Source organism: Rana temporaria, chromosome 7 (genome assembly GCF_905171775.1).
Source record: "Rana temporaria chromosome 7, aRanTem1.1, whole genome shotgun sequence".
Lineage (NCBI taxonomy): Eukaryota > Metazoa > Chordata > Amphibia > Anura > Ranidae > Rana > Rana temporaria.
The window spans coordinates 211,251,935-211,269,587 of record NC_053495.1 but is presented as its reverse complement, the minus strand read 5'-3'; the positions used below and the strand labels follow the sequence as shown (position 1 = coordinate 211,269,587).

The 17,653-nt window shown below is 48.8% G+C and overlaps 1 non-coding gene across 1 annotated transcript; it reads right to left on the bottom strand.

Annotated features, from left to right (window-relative positions):
- Positions 1-13,114: 13,114 nt before the first annotated feature.
- Positions 13,115-13,306, bottom strand: LOC120946309. The gene has a single exon (XR_005750662.1). It is a non-coding gene; the product is annotated as a U2 spliceosomal RNA (small nuclear RNA).
- Positions 13,307-17,653: the final 4,347 nt, after the last annotated feature.

The window sequence follows — 17,653 nt, the reverse complement described above, 5'->3', positions numbered from 1 at the left end:
CAAGTATACCATGTCCACAGCCACCCCTCTGTCCAAGTATATCACGTCCACAGCCACGCCTCTGTCCAAGTATATCACGTCCGCAGCCACGCCTCTGTCCAAGTATACCACGTCCACAGCCACCCCTCTGTCCAAGTATACCACGTCCACAGCCCCCCTCTGTCCAAGTATACCATGTCCACAGCCACGCCTCTGTCCAAGTATACCACGTCCACATCCACCCCTCTGTCCAAGTATACCACGTCCACAGCCACCCCTCTGTCCAAGTATACCACGTCCACAGCCACGCCTCTGTCCAAGTATACCATGTCCGCAGCCACGCCTCTGTCCAAGTATACCACGTCCACAGCCACGCCTCTGTCCAAGTATACCACGTCCACAGTCACGCCTCTGTGCAAGTATACCACGTCCACAGCCACGCCTCTGTGCAAGTATACCACGTCCACAGCCACGCCTCTGTCTAAGTATACCACAGCCAACCCTCTGTCCAAGTATACCACATTATCTCATTTCCAGCCTTGTCTGTCCAGTGACCCCACATACATGGGTCCCCGTTCCTGGCTTTGTCTGTCCAGTGACCCCACATACACGGGTCCACATTTCCAGTCTCGTCTGTCCAGTGACCCCACATACACGGGTCCACTTTTCCAGTCTCGTCTGTCCAGTGACCCCACATACACGGGTCCACATTTCCAGTCTCGTCTGTCCAGTGACCCCTCATACATGGGTCCCTATTCCCGGCCTCGCCTGTCCAGTGACCCCGCATACACGGGTCCTCATTTTCGGCCTCGTCTGTCCAGTGACCCCACATACATGGGTCCACATTTCCAGCCTCGCCTGTCCAGTGACCCCGCATACACGGGTCCACATTTCCAGTCTCGTCTGTCCAGTGACCCCACATACACGGGTCCACATTTCCAGTCTCGTCTGTCCAGTGACCCCACATACATGGGTCCCTATTCCCGGCCTCGTCTGTCCAGGGACCCCACATACACGGGTCCACATTTCCAGCCTCGCCTGTCCAGTGACCCCGCATACACGGGTCCTCATTTTCGGCCTCGTCTGTCCAGTGACCCCACATACACGGGTCCACATTTCCAGTCTCGTCTGTCCAGTGACCCCACATACATGGGTCCCTATTCCCGGCCTCGTCTGTCCAGGGACCCCACATACACGGGTCCACATTTCCAGCCTCGCCTGTCCAGTGACCCCGCATACACAGGTCCTCATTTTCGGCCTCGTCTGTCCAGTGACCCCACATACACGGGTCCCCATTTCCAGCCTCTCCTGTCCAGTGACCCCACATACACGGGCCCACATTTCCGGCCTCGTCTGTTATCATAATTTTTATGGCCACTAAATATATGAAATGTATCAATTGTTGAATTGATGGGAGATCGGCAGCACCACATCCCCTCAAATATATTCCAATCAAATATCACAAAATTCACAGAGGAAATTTCAGGTGCCAATGTTACACTTCCACACTTCAGATAAACAAAAAACAGATGTATTAAACTAAAATTGTTCATTAACACAAAGTTACATATCCTTGTGTTCGTTTACCAATAAGACATTATAGTACACGTGGAATGACTTCATTTTATCAGTTTATAAAGGTAAGCATAGATAAGAATGTATCACCTTCCATCTGAATAGCAACACTTTACAGAGTAAGAAGATAAGGGCCGAGTCATTCTCAACGCATTTCACAGAGAACTTCCTCGGGAGATCAGAGGTTCTGTACAATGAGACAATTCAGTGGCATCATTAAGGATATAAACATTTTCCACATACATATAGTCCATAGAGAAACTACTAATCACTTACAAATGATCACATATAGTCAGGTCAATATAGATAGTGTTACTAGTAATAAGTAGATAACACATACAGAGAAGGACATATCATTGTACATGTGATCTGTGCCATCTACAGAGGAACAGAGGGCCCTATTTCCGGCCCCGCCTGTCCAGTGACCCCAAACACACGGGTCCCCATTCCCAGCCTTTTCTGTCCAGGGACCCCACATACATGGGTCCCCATTCCCAGCCTTTTCTGTCCAGGGACCCCACATACATGGGTCCCCATTCCCAGCCTTTTCTGTCCAGGGACCCCACATACATGGGTTCCTATTCCCAGCCTTGGCCGTCCAGTGGCCCCACATACACGGGTCCCCATTCCCAGCCTTTTCTGTCCAGTGGCCCCACATACACGGGTTCCTATTCCCAGCCTTGGCCGTCCAGTGGCCCCACATACACAGGTCCCCATTCCCAGCCTTTTCTGTCCAGTGGCCCCACATACACGGGTCCCCATTCCCAGCCTTTTCTGTCCAGTGGCCCCACATACACGGGTCCCCATTCCCGGCCTCATCTGATTAGTGACCACACATACACGGGTCCCCATTCCCGGCCTCGTCTGTCCAGTGACCCCACATACACGGGTCCCCATTCCCAGCCTTGGCCGTCCAGTGGCCCCACATACACAGGTCCACATTCCCGGCCTTGTCTGTCCAGTGACCCCACATACACGGGTCCCCATTCCCAACCTTGGCCGTCCAGTGGCCCCACATACACAGGTCCCCATTCCCGGCCTCGTCTGTCCAGTGACCCCACATACACGAGTCCCCATTCCCGGCCTCATCTGATTAGTGACCACACATACACGGGTCCCCATTCCCAGCCTCATCTGTCAAGTGACCCCACATACATGGGTTCCTATTCCCAGCCTGGTCTGTCCAGTGACCCCCACATACATGAGTCCCTATTCCTGGTTTCGTCTGTCCAGTGACCCCACATACATGGGTCCCTATTTCTGGCCCCATCTGTGCAGTGACCCCACACACATGGGTCCTATTCTCAGCCTTGTCTGTCCAGTGACCCCACACACATGGGTCCCTCTTCCCAGCCTCGTCTGTCCAGGGACCCCACATACATGGATCCCTATTTCTGGCCTTGCCTGTATAGTGACCCCACACACATGGGTCCCATTCCCAGGCCTTATCTGTCCAGTGACCCCACACACATACGTCCCTATTCCTGGCCTCATCTGTCCAGTGACCCCACATACATGGGTCCCCATACTCGGTCTTGCCTGTCCAGTGACCCCACACACATACGTCCCTATTCCTGGCTTCGTCTCTCCAGTGACCCTACATACACGGGTCCCTGTTCTTGGTCTCTTCTGTCCAGTGACCCCACATACACGGTTCCCAATTCCTGGCCTCATCTGTCCAGTGACTTTATATACACGGGTCCCAATTCACAGCCTCATCTGTCCAGTGACTTTATATACACGGGTCCCAATTCACAGCCTCATCTGTCCAGTGACCCCACATACACGGGTCCCCATTCCTGACCTTGTCTGTCCAGTGACCCCGCATACACAGGTCCCTGTTCCCGGCCTTGTCTGTTCAGTGACCCAACATACACGGGTCCCCATTCCCGGCCTTGGCCGTCCAGTAAACCCCACATACATGGGGCCCTAATTTCCGCCCGATTCTTGGCCTTCGCCTGTCCAGTAAAACATGCATGGGTCCCTGTTCCCAGCCTCTTCTGTCCAGTGACCCCACATACATGGGTCCTTATTCCACATTGAACCTTGTCTGTCCAGTGAGCCCACACACACGGGTCCCCATTTCTGGCCTCATCTGTCCAGTGACCCCACATACACGGGTCATCATTCACAGCCTCTTCTGTCCAGTGACCCCACATACACGGGTCATCATTCACAGCCTCTTCTGTCTAGTGACCCCACATACATGGGTCCTTATTCCACATTAAACCTTGTCTGTCCAGTGACCCCACACACACGGGTCCCCATTTCCGGCCTCCTCTGTCCAGTGACCCCACATACACAGGTCCCCATTTCCGGCCTCATCTGTCCAGTGATCCCCACATACACGGGTCATCATTCACAGCCTCTTCTGTCTAGTGACCCCACATACATGGGTCCTTATTCCACATTAAAACTTGTCTGTCCAGTGACCCCACACACACGGGTCCCCATTTCCGGCCTCCTCTGTCCAGTGACCCCACATACATGGGTCCTCATTCCTGACCTCGTCTGTGTTTATGGCCACAAAAATATATAAAATGTACACAAATAATAGTGAGCGCTTTCTTTCTACCCTTTGCAATAGATCAGATTTGACTCCACAGACACACATTGCCTTCTAATATATTTATATTTATGGATCCCAGAGGCGACGAATTGTTCTAATTTTTATCTTTAAAGACAAATGAAAAGGTGTGATCAGCGGTGACCCCAGGGCAGCGGTGACCCCATGGCGTGCCGTATTGTGTGATGCCTGGGCCTGGGCCTGCCCATTGTTCCTTCAAGCTGGCAGACAGGATTTGGAGGACCTATTTCCTCTCCACTTAGAGGGACAGTCATCTTTATATTCCCCAATTTGGTGTCATTAATAAGTCCTCGCCCTGAACCGTGGTGCGCTCTCCTCGGCGAGGGGTTAAATCGCAGTGTCCCCTGACCTGTCACACCGCCAACCAGAGATATAAATTGATAGCACATGTAGAGCGCAGAAAATCAAATCTCACAACCTTCACAACATCCCTCTAATGTGACATCAGATTAAGAAAAACCAACGTTTTACAAGGGCTCTTCCTGAGATTTAATATTCCCGAGCCTTGTACCAGGATGGAATTAATCACACGTCCCAAATCCAATTGGCTGCTGGAATTCTACATGAGCCGCTTAATTGATGGGCCTGTTATATATTGGGCTTATTATTATATTATCTGATATTACATGGCTGGGGGGGCACAGGGGATAATGTGCGGGCCCCTGAACTCTGATATTGGGGCCCCCTGCCTATATCAAAGCCAAAGATGCCCCAAATGTAACCCCCCCCCCCCCACCTCTGTCTGCCCGGGAGCAAAGAAATATATTACATTGGTGAAAGGAGGACATTTTTAATTTAAAAAATACACATAAAATCCAAATCTCTGACAATGAAGATAAATGAATGTCAGTTAAGAATATTGAGATATGATGATATATATGTATACAGTATAGATAATGAGAGTGAAGGAGAACGGAGCAGACAGAGGGGGAGATCCGACACAGATATACAATGTATCCCGATATGATGAGATATAGAAGGAGAAGAACAATGGAGCACACAGAACACAATACTGTCATAAATCGTCATAAATCGTCATATTTCCACAATTGCTTTGACAATACTAAAATATAGATGCTCCTGCCAATAAAGAGAGAGAGAAAAAAAGAGAGAGGAGAGAGAGAGAAGGAAAACTGAGAGAAAATAGAGAGAGAGGGGGAGAAGAGAGAGAAAATAGAGAGAGAGAAAGAAAGAGAGAGAGAGAAAGAAGGGATAATGAGAGAGAGAACAAGAGAGAGAGAAGAGAAGGAGAGAGAGAGAAGAGAAAGAAGGGAGAACAAGAGAGAGAGAAGGAAAAACTGAGAGAAAATAGAGAGAGGGGGAGAGAGATAGAACAAAGAAGAGGGATAAAGAAAAAGAGAAGAGAGAGAAAATAGAGAGAGAGAGGAGAACATGAGAAACAGGGAGATAACGAAAGAGAGAGAGAGAGAGAAAGAAGGGATAATGAGAGAGAGAGAAGAGAGGGAGAGAGAGAAGAGAAGAGAGGGAGAGAGAGAAGAGAAGAGAGAGAGAAGAGAAGAGAGGGAGAGAGAGAGAGAAGAGAAGAGAAAGAGAGAGAGAAGAGAAGAGAAAGAAGAATAGAAAGAAGGGATAACGAGAGAGAGAACAAGAGAGAGAGAAGAGAGGGAGAGAGAGAGAAGAGAGGGAGAGAGAGAGAGAAGAGAAGAGAAGAGAAGAGAAAGAAGGGATAACGAGAGAGAGAGAGAACAACAGAGAATGAGAGAAAACAGAGAGAGAGAGGGGAGAACATGAGAAAGAGGGAGATAACAAAAAGAAAGAGAGAGAGAGAAAGAAAGAAGGGATAACGAGAGAGAGAGAAGAGAGGGAGAAGAGAAGAGAAAGAAGGGAGAACAAGAGAGAGAGGAGAGAAGAGAAGAAAAAGAAGGGATAACGAAAGAGAAGAGAAAGAAGGGAGAATAAGAGAGAGAAGGAGACAGAGTGAGAGAGAAGAGAAAGAAGGGAGAACAAGAGAGAGAAGGAGACAGAGTGAGAGAGAAGAGAAAGAAGGGAGAACAAGAGAGAGAAGGAGACAGAGTGAGAGAGAAAGAGAAAGAAGGGAGAACAAGAGAGAGAAGGAGACAGAGTGAGAGAGAAGAGAAAGAAGGGAGAACAAGAGAGAGAAGGAGACATAGTGAGAGAGAAAGAGAAAGAAGGGAGAACAAGAGAGAGAAGGAGACAGAGTGAGAGAGAAAGAGAAAGAAGGGAGAACAAGAGAGAGAAGGAGACAGAGTGAGAGAGAAAGAGAAAGAAGGGAGAACAAGAGAGAGAAGGAGACAGAGTGAGAGAGAAAGAGAAAGAAGGGAGAACAAGAGAGAGAAGGAGACAGAGTGAGAGAGAAAGAGAAAGAAGGGAGAACAAGAGAGAGAAGGAGACAGAGTGAGAGAGAGAGAAAGAGAAAGAAGGGAAAACAAGAGAGAGAAGGAGACAGAGTGAGAGAGAAGAGAAAGAAGGGAGAACAAGAGAGAGAACAAGAGAGAGAGAGAGAGAGAGAGAACAAGAGAGAGAAAAAGAGAGACAGAGAGAGAGAGACAGAGAGAGCAAGAGAGAGAGAGAAAGCAAGAGAGAGAGAGAGACCAACCAAATGATCCTGTCTAACAGTTTGTGTTAAACACAGGGGTTTAGTTTGCACACATTTGCTCTTGTTGGCCAGCTTTTGAGAACAATCCTTCCTTCTCCCAATCCTGCCCTGCAGATATGAGGACTGATTGAGGTTCTTGTACTCGCTGTATTTAATACATTTAAAGATTCTTTGAATTTACAGTGCCCGAAAAAGTATTCATAACCCTTGAAATTTCCCACATTTTGTTACAACCAAAAAAGTAAATGTATTTTATTGGGATTTTATGTGAGGGACCAACACAAAGTGTCACATAATTGTGAAGTGGAAGGAAAATGATAAATGATACAAATAAATAGGTGAAAAGTGGGGGGGGGGGGCATTTGTATGGCGCCCCCTTTTACTCTGATAACTAAAATCTAGAGGAACCAATCGCCTTCAGAAGTCACCTGATTAGTAAATAGAGTCCACCTGTGTGTTATTTAATCTCAGTATAAATACAGCTGTTCTGTGAAGCCCTCAGAGGTTTGTTAGAGAACCTTAGTGAACAAACAGCGTCATGAAGGCCGAGGAACACACCAGACAGGTCGGGGATAAAGTTGTGAAGAAGTATAAAGCAGGGTTCGGTTATAAAAAATCTCCCAAGCTTTGAAGATCTCACGGAGCTTCTGTTCAATCCATCATCGGGAAATGGAAAGAGTATGGCACAACCGCACACCTACCAAGACATGGCCGTCCACCTAAACTGACCGGGCAAGGAGAGCATTCATCAGAGAAGCAGCCAAGAGGTCCATGGTAACTCTGGAGGAGCTGCACAGCTCTGGGGGGAGAATCTGTCCACAGGACAACTATTAGTGGTCTCTCCACAAATCTGCCCTTTATGGAAGAGTGACAAGAAGAAAGACATTGGAGGAAGAAAGATAAGAAGTCCTGTTTGCAGTTTGTGAGAAGCTATGTGGGGGAGGGGACACAGCAAACATGTAGGGGAGGGGGCACAGCAAACATGTGGGGGAGGGGACACCACAAACATGTGGGGGAGGGGCCATGGCAAACATGTGGAAGAAGGTGCTCTGGTCACATGACACCAAAATTCAACAAAAAATGCTATGTGTGGGGAAAACTAACACTGCACATCACCCTGAACACACCATCCCCACTGTGAAACATGGTGGTGGCAGGATCATGTGGTGGGGATGCTTTTCTTCAGCAGGGACAGGGAAGCTGGTCAGAGTTGATGGGAAGATGGATGGATACCAATACCGGACAATCTTAGGAGAAAACCTGTTGGAGTCTGCAAAAGACTTGAGACCGGGGGGAGGGGGTTCACCTTCTAGCAGGACAACGACCCTAAAGTACAGACAGAGCTACAATGGAATGGTTTAGATCAAAGCCTATTCATGTGTTAGAATGGCCCAGTCACAGTCCAGACCTAAATCCCATTGAGAATCTGTGGCAAGACTTGAAAATTGCTGATCACAGACGCTCTCCATCCAATCTGACAGAGCTTGAGATATTTTACAGAGAAGAAGAATGGGCAGAAATGTCCCTCTCTATATGGGCAAAGCTGGTAGAGACCCCCCAAAAAAGACTTGTAGAGAAAGGGGGTTCTACAAAGTATTGACTCCGGGGGGCGCCATACAAATGCCCCTCCCCCCCACACTTTTCACAGATTTATTTGTATCATTTTCCTTCCACTTCACAATCATGTGACACTTTGTGTCTCTCACATAAAATCCCAATAAAATATTATTTTTTGGTTGTAAGAAAAGAAATGGCGGCACATCCAGGAATTCCAATTGCCTTTTATTGTTCAAAGGGATCACACCAAAGACACCGACACGAGGTCACGTAGACGCGTTTCACACAAACATCTCGCGCTCAATCATTAGGAACCACAACACTGCTGACTGCAATTAGATGAGAGAAAGTTCTGGACAGCCACACTCCAAAAAAAAAATTGCCTTTTATTCGTAGAAAAATGTATCAAAAATACAAACCACAGCAGAACACTGGACAAAAAGATCTGACGCGTTTTACACTATCAAACAGTGCTTAACCACTTCACCCCCGGACCATTATGCAGGTAAAGGACCTTGCCCCCTTTTGCGATTCGGGAATGCGTCGCTTTAACTGACAATTGCGCGGTCGTGCGACGTGGCTCCCAAACAAAACTGGCGTCCTTTTTCCCCACAAATAGAGCTTTCTTTTGGTGGTATTTGATCACCTCTGCGGTTTTTATTTTTTGCGCTATAAACAAAAAATAGAGCGACAATTTTGAAAAAAAATGCAATATTTTTGATTTTTCGCTATAATAAATATCCCCCAAAAAATATATAAAAACATTTTTTCCTCAGTTTAGGCCGATACGTATTCTTCTACATATTTTTGGTAAAAAAAAAAAAAATCGCAATACTCATTTATTGATCGGTTTGCGCAAAATTTATAGCGTCTACAAAATAGGGGATAGAATTATGGCATTTTTAATAATATTTTTTTTTCTAGTAATGGCGGCGATCAGTGATTTTTATCGTGACTGCGACATTATGGCGGACACATCGGACACTATTTTGGGACCATTGTCATTTTAACAGCGCTATAAAAATGCACTGATTACTGTAAAAATGACACTGGCAGTGAAGGGGTTAAACACTAGGGGGCGCTGTAGAGGTTAAGGCCCCTTTCACACGGGGGCGGATCAGTAATGATCCGCCTCCGTGTGCTCCGTTTGCTCAGCGGGGATCGCTCCGCTGAGCTGGCAGATGACAGGGCGGTCCCCGCCCACTGTGCAGGGACCGCCCTGTCCAGTGGCAGTGCGTCTATAGAGGGCGCTGGAGCGCCGCCCCCTCTGGCTCTCGCACCGCCACTGATAACATAGATTCATGCATTGCATGAATCTATGTTATTGTTGCCGGCCGCTGCCGCAACTATTCAGATGGCCGGACGGGTGAGCGCCGACCACCTGAATAATGGCAGCTGGTTGGCTGTGCGGAAGTGCCTATCAGAGCCAGCGGCACAGTGACATGCACAGTGGCAACAATGGGCACAGTGGCGACAATTAAAGGGCACAGTGGTGACAATTGGCACAGTGGCGACAATTGAGGGGCACAGTGGCTGCGTTTAATGGCATGGCACAGTAGTGCGAATTGATGGCATAGTGACTGCGTTTGATGGCACTTACCTCTCCCCGTTCTTCCTCTCTGTGACCCGATCGCGGGACACCGACGGCGATCGAGTCCGCTGTTCCCACGGGGACTGTCACGGAGAAGAGGACCCATGGCTGGGATCTTAAAGGGGACGTACATGTACGCCCTTGTGCCCAGCCATGCCATTTTTGTCGACGTATATCGTTGTGCGGCGGTCCTCAAGCGGTTAATCATAGGATTAAGCACTGTTTAATAGTGTGAAACGCGTCAACTCTTTTTGTCCAGTGTCCTGCTGTGGCATGTATTTTTGACACATTTTTCTACGAATAAAAGGCCATTTTTGTGCGGCTGTTCAGAATTTTGTCTCCTCTAATTGCTACATGCATTGCCAGCACCTGTTGCTTCAACTCTGAAGAGAGGTTTATGTTCTACTGATCTCCCTTTGAGCGGGAATCCCCTTTCTCTACTGATACCCTCACAATATGGGAAATTTCAAGGGGGTATGAATACTTTTTCAAGGCACTATACTAATATCATCTTTAAATATATTAAATATCGGATGGCACGGGAGAGCCCGGAGAAGCACCGGATGGCGGCGGGAGGGGGGATGTCCGCTATGATCGTCGGCACTAAAGAATGATATCTGAATGATGCCTCTAGCTGCCCCCATCATTCAGATATCACCGCACAAAGCCCAGGGCGTCATATGACGTCCACCCAGGATGGGAGATAAAAAGAAAAAAGAAACCTTTGAGCCCTTTAATAAAAAAATAAATAAATAAATATATAAAAAAAAAAAAAATGTTTTTTTTATAAAAATACATAAAAAAAACTCTGGGCCCCTGGGGACCTCTGGGCCTTTTAATAAAAAAATAAAAAATAATAAAAAAATAAACATTTATAAAAAAAAGCGGGGGTTGCCACATGGGGACCTCTGAGCCCTTTAATAAAAAAAATAATATATATATATATTTATATGTATATATATATATTAAAAAAAAATTAATTTTTTAATAAAAAAGGGGAGGGGGGGGGTTGCCCTCCGGGGGCGCTGGGGACCTCTAATAATGAAAATATATATATATATATATATATATATATATATATATATATATATATATATATATATATATATAAATAAAAAAATATATATAAAAAAAATTCTTTATAAAAAAATAAAGGGGATTGCCATCCGGGCCCCTGGGGACCTCCGGGCCACTTACAGGTGTACTGCCTGTAACCCCCTGATGGCGGCCCTGAAGAGTGATACACAAAAAACTGAGACGGGTGCATCGTCAAATGGTCCTCCGAAGAGGACCCAGCTCTGATCCCCCGGGGCGTTGGGCTCCTGGCAGGGACTGAGGTAACCTGTGGTCCGTGCAGCCGAAGCCGACACGGACCCAACATCCTCGGAGGGACTGCCGAAACAGAACCCTCCTCTGTGAGGCTCCCCCGAAGGGAGACCCCATGAGAGCAGGCGAATTAAGCCAGAAGGCCATGTCCACCCACTCCCAAGACGTTCAGGGCAGGCCCGAGGACCCGCACCCTACTCATCACACACAGGTGTACAAAAAGTGCACCAACAAAAAAAGACATAAAAGTGACAAACAAGGGGGGAAAATAAAAAAAGAAAGTGGGGGAGAAGGAAGGTGAGAGAGGTGAGTGGAAAGTGACCAACGTGCGATACAATGGCCGGGAAACAAAAATTCCCCTGGTCCTAGCCAAAAGGCTCGGCCCTAGAGGCAGGTGGTAAAAAGTGTGTTGTGGAGATCGTGACCAAAGTGCCATACGGTAAGTGCCCCTCAAACACTTGTGCAATGTATGGCACCCCTGGACTGCCACTCCAGGGGCACTATCTCCACAGGCTTTTCAACGGACCCTGACCCCCGGTCCAGACCAGCAGCACCCTTCCCAGCCAGGAAGGTAGGAGTTCAGAGAGGTCTGGGAGAGGCCATCTCAGCAGGCTACTCCCACTACTCCCATCCATCCCTCCCACCTAATCATGTTCGGGAAATACTAACCGCTCCTCCCGACGAAAAGAGGAGCAAGGGATCTCTCCCGAACAACTGACTAGGGCAGGCACCAACAAATCCAGGCCAGGGGCCCAGCCCTCCAGCTTCGACCTCATGCCTCTCTGTCCAAATCAGAAGGCTTCCACCTCCACCAGTGGCGGTTGGTCCATAGAGGGCGCTGGAGCGCCCCCCCCCCCCCTCTGGCTCTCGCACCGCCACTGAGCCTAATAACATAGATTTATGCATTGCATGAATCTATGTTATTGTCGCCGCTGCCGCTGGTCTATTCAGATGGCCGGACCTTGAGCGCCGGCCACCTGAATAACGGCAGCTGGTTGGCTGTACGGAAGTGCCTATCAGAGTACAGCCCTCAGTATCCGGAAGCTTACCCAGGGAACGTACGGGGGTGTGTTCTTTGGATAAGACTGACAGGCGTCTCAGCCAATCAGGTTGACCGGTTCTGGCTACAGGTAACCTGATTGGCTAAAGCGTCATCGAGGGCGGGAGAAGACATCGAGGGACGTGGATGGCTGACTCCAGTAAAGGTAAGTGCCGGGGGAGGGGCATTTTACAGGGCACAGCGGCGACGAAGGGCACAGTGACATCAATGGACACAGTGGCGACAATAGGCACAGTGGGGACAATTGGCACAGCGGCATGAATGGGCACAGTGGCGACAATTAAAGTGCACAGTGACATCAATGTCACTGTGACAATTGACACAGTGGTGACAATTGATGGCACAGTGACTGCGTTTGATGGCATGGCACAGTGACTGCGTTTGATGGCATGGCACAGTGGTGCGAATTGATGGCACAGTGGCTGCGTTTGATGGCATGGCACAGTGGTGACAATTGATGGCACAGTGACTGCATTTGATGGCATGGCACAGTGACTGCGTTTGATGGCATGGCACAGTGGTGACAATTGATGGCACAGTGACTGCATTTGATGGCATGGCACAGTGGTGACAATTGATGGCACAGTGACTGCATTTGATGGCATGGCACATTGGTGACAATTGATGGCACAGTGGCTGCGTTTGATGGCATGGCACAGTGGTGACAATTGATGGCACAGTGACTGCATTTGATGGCATGGCACATTGGTGACAATTGATGGCACAGTGGCTGCGTTTGATGGCATGGCACAGTGGTGACAATTGATGGCACAGTGGCTGCGTTTGATGGCATTGCACAGTGGTGACAATTGCTGGCACAGTGGCTGCATTTGATGGGCACAGTGAGGCTGCAATTTTTTTTTCCGTTTGCGCCCCCCCAAAAATTTGGAGCACCAGCCGCCACTGACCTCCACGCCAGCAGCCTTAGCGTCCGCCAACCGCCATCCCTTTCCACCTCGCCATGTACTCAGGACGGTTAGCATAGCACCACCTACTGGCAACTGATAAGAACAGATACTACACTTGATCTAAGCCAAAAGGCCGAGAAGCGATACATATGAGGCTTATTAGCCCGCAGGGTCACCTGGGGTGTCGGGGTGTATCCAGCAGCTGAAGGGTGTTTGCAGGAAATAGCCCTGGAAAGGGTATAACTGAACCCACCGAGAGTACATCTGGGGGGGGGCGGAGTCACAGTGGGCGGGGCGGTGGGGGGCTTATTTCGCTTTTTTATACACCGACCCCCGGAGTCCCGTACATAAAGGCGCTTCATTAGCGGCAAAGTTCTCAGCAAAAAAAAACTTCTGAAGTTAAGTCGCTCCATCCGAGTGCCGGGGAAGGAGGGAAAAAGTCAGTTCTGAAAATGACTTCAGCGCCGCCGCCGCCCGTCTCATGTATCCTTGGGCCTCAAGAATGAATAAAAAATCCTAAGAAAAAAAAAAAAAATGAAAAGAAATGAAAAGACATAATTTGATTCTGCGCTGAAAGGCACGGCGACTGAGAATATTGTGATTTCTTCTTTTTTTATTTTAAGAAAAAGTTAAAACTTTTAAGTGGCGTTTTAAAGGGAGAACGTTCCCGGAGTATTTCAGAGGAGAGCCGCCGGTCGCCGACAAAAAAAAAAAAAGAAGCAATTTGCTGAAAGAGAAGAAATTTTTTATTTTTTTGCGATTGGGGACTTTATGTGACTCGGCTGCGCGGGGCTCGTTACAGACGAGACTCATTAGGAGCCATTGTTGTACATAGCGACTGACGTTTGAAGCCCATTAAACACATATGATATTGCTTAAAAAGGACGCATGGAAAAATGTTTGGTTCGTTGGCACAGCAGAGCGCCCCCTTCTCCGCCCAGCTTCAGAGACTCGTAAAAAAAAACGCGCGCCGCCGCGCAGGGGGGGGGGGGGATCTTCTACAGCTCAACCTCACAGCCCGACTAATTGAGGCAACACAGTCCATTGAGGGAGAATCTGCGGAGTAATAGGGGAGTGCGTCCTGGGGGGATGGGGGCATGCATCCGGGGGAGGGGGGGCGTCATTTCTCCGGTAATGTCAGGTGGGGCCTTTAGGTGTCAGACGCCATTTTTTTTCTCCATGGGCTGGTAGACAATGATAGACGATCCTGAGGCATGATTCACTGAATCGCTGATCCCTCCGCAGCGAAGAACAGACTGGGTGACGCACTTATTATGGGAGACTGGAGCAATGCTCGGAAAAGATGAATCTAAAGGGCCCAGGGACACGGCAGCAGCAGAGCCGCCAACCGTCCTCTGTCCCTACTACCTCCTCAGACACCCCTCATCTACCTCTATACTGTACATGTCATAGTATACAGGATCGTTGTTCGGGAAAGCTCCGCCTTTTATCAGGAAAAGGCCTTCCTTGAGCTCCAGTCAGTGACCTAGACTGAGATGATGTCAGAAGGTAGGTTGGATGCACGGGTAGAAGGTTGGTTGGATGCACAGGTAGAAGGTTGGTTGGGTGCACAGGTAGGAGGTTGGTTGGATGCACAGGTAGAAGGTAGGTTGGATGCACGGGTAGAAGGTTGGTTGGGTGCACAGGTAGAAGGTAGGTTGGATGCACGGGTAGAAGGTTGGTTGGATGCACAGGTAGAAGGTAGTTTGGATGCACAGGTAGAAGGTTGGTTGGATGCACAGGTAGAAGGTTGGTTGGATGCACAGGTAGAAGGTTGGTTGGATGTGCAGGTAGAAGGTTGGTTGGATGCACAGGTAGAAGGTTGGTTGGATGCACGGGTAGAAGGTAGGTTGGATGCACAGGTAGAAGGTAGTTTGGATGCACAGGTAGAAGGTTGGTTAGGTGCACAGGTAGAAGGTTGGTTTGGTGCACAGGAGGAAGGTTGGTTGGATGCACAGGTAGAAGGTTGGTTGGATGCACAGGTAGAGGGTTGGTTGGATGCACAGGTAGAAGATTGGTTGGATGCACAGGTAGAGGGTGGGTTGGATGCACAGGTAGAAGGTTGGTTGGATGCACGGGAAGAAGGTTGGTTGGGTGCACAGGTAGAAGGTAGGTTGGATGCACGGGTAGAAGGTTGGTTGGATGCACAGGTAGAAGATTGGTTGGATGCACAGGTAGAAGGTTGGTTGGGTGCACAGATAGAAGGTTGTTTGGATGCACAGGTAGAAGGTTGGTTGGATGGGCAGGTAGAAGGTTGGTTGGATGTGCAGGTAGAAGGTAGTTTGGATGCACAGGTAGAAGGTTGGTTGGGTGCACGGGTAGAAGGTTGGTTGGGTGCACAGGTAGAAGGTTGGTTGGACGCACGCACAGGTAGAAGGTTGGTTGGATGCACAGGTAGAAGATTGGTTGGGTGCACAGGTACAAGGTTGGTTGGGTGCACAGGTAGAAGGTTGGTTGGATGCACAGGTAGAAGATTGGTTGGGTGCACAGGTAGAAGGTTGGTTGGGTGCACAGGTAGAAGGTTGGTTGGATGCACAGGTAGAAGATTGGTTGGATGTGCAGGTAGAAGGTTGGTTGGACGCACAGGTAGAAGATTGGTTGGATGAATAGGTAGAAGATTGGTTGGATGCACAGGTAGAAGGTAGGTTGGATGCACAGGTAGAAGATTGGTTGGATGCACAGGTAGAAGGTAGGTTGGATGCATAGGTAGAAGGTAGGTTGGATGCACAGGTAGAAGGTTGGTTGGGTGCACAGGTAGAAGGTAGGTTGGGTGCACAGGTAGAAGGTTGCTTGGATGCACGGGTACAAGGTTGGTTGGATGTGCAGGTAGAAGGTTGGTTGGGTGCACAGATAGAAGGTAGTTTGGATGCACAGGTAGAAGATTGGTTGGATGCACAGGTAGAAGATTGGTTGGGTGCACAGGTAGAAGGTAGTTTGGATGCACAGGTAGAAGGTTGGTTGGGTGCACAGGTAGAAGGTAGGTTGGATGTGCAGGTAGAAGGTAGTTTGGATGCACGGGTAGAAGGTTGGTTAGGTGCACAGGTAGAAGGTTGGTTTGGTGCACAGGTAGAAGGTTGGTTGGATGCACGGGTAGAAGGTTGGTTAGGTGCACAGGTAGAAGGTTGGTTTGGTGCACAGGTAGAAGGTTGGTTGGATGCACAGGTAGAAGGTTGGTTGGGTGCACAGGTAGAAGGTAGTTTGGATGCACAGGTAGAAGGTTGGTTATGTGCACGGGTAGAAGGTTGGTTGGGTGCACAGGTAGAAGGTTGGTTGGATGTGCAGGTAGAAGGTAGGTTGGATGCACGGGTAGAAGGTTGGTTGGATGCACAGGTAGAAGGTTGGTTGGGTGCACAGTTAGAAGGTAGGTTGGATGCACGGGTAGAAGGTTGGTTCGGTGCACAGGTAGAAGGTTGGTTGGGTGCACAGGTAGAAGGTAGGTTGGATGCACAGGTAGAAGGTAGGTTGGATGCATGGGTAGAAGGTTGGTTGGATGTGCAGGCAGGACCCAATCTCCCTTGAGAAACTGTATCTCAATACTGATTCACCTGGTTTGGTCGAGAGTTCATGTTCATCCAATGTAGGGCAGAGGTGTGGGGGGGGGGGGGCGTCGTCGTACACAGACACTTCCCACCACCGACTTATAGGGAAAAGCCTTTGGATCGGCCCGGGTTCTCCCACCTAATTCCTGACCCCCCGGACAGCCGGCCCGGCCGTGTCCACATACACACCAGATCTTCACCTCGTCCGGCCGTCCATGGAGGAAGCGGCCACCTGTCTTCTGCATGCTGTGGTTACATAGAATGTTCTCTGGGAATTTGCAGTCTCATGTAGCACAGAGCTATAAATCGCTTACTGATCCCAGATTGCATGGATTAATCACGGCCATTGACTTCTAGAATCATTAGATGACGCTAATGTAAACACTTTACTCTGTGATTACAGATGAGCCATAAAGAGGACAAACCTGGACAAAGTTGAATGTGTGATGAATCACAATTTTCCAGTTTTCTGGTGCAGGAAGATTCATTAAGAGCGAAACCGATGACGATTCCACCCGATTCTCCCGAAGATCGGACAATTTACCATACACAGGACAACCTGAAAATTCTCATTCACCAGACTGGGCCTCCTTTGCCTTTTATTGGTGGATCATTCCAATTTCTTCATCATTGGGATTCCGTATTGGGGTTCTGGTTCAGAAAAGCTCCCCAACCTCAGAAGTCTTCTCCACAGCAGTACAACCCCCCCTTACCTTCAGCCCTCCCCCCTCCTGCCGCCTATCGGACACTGAAATGCGCTCAATGTAGATGGCTCTGCTTATGCACGTTGTGCTTTTGCTATTGAACACAGTGCCACTCCAACACGTGCCTTCAGATAAATGCATCAGGGCCTACATCTGGCCTGCTTTGCCTGAAATTAGAATGTGTCTCAATAAGACCCACCCCCAAGGAGCCACACAGGCTTTTATTCCCACAGCCAACCTCAAGCTCCT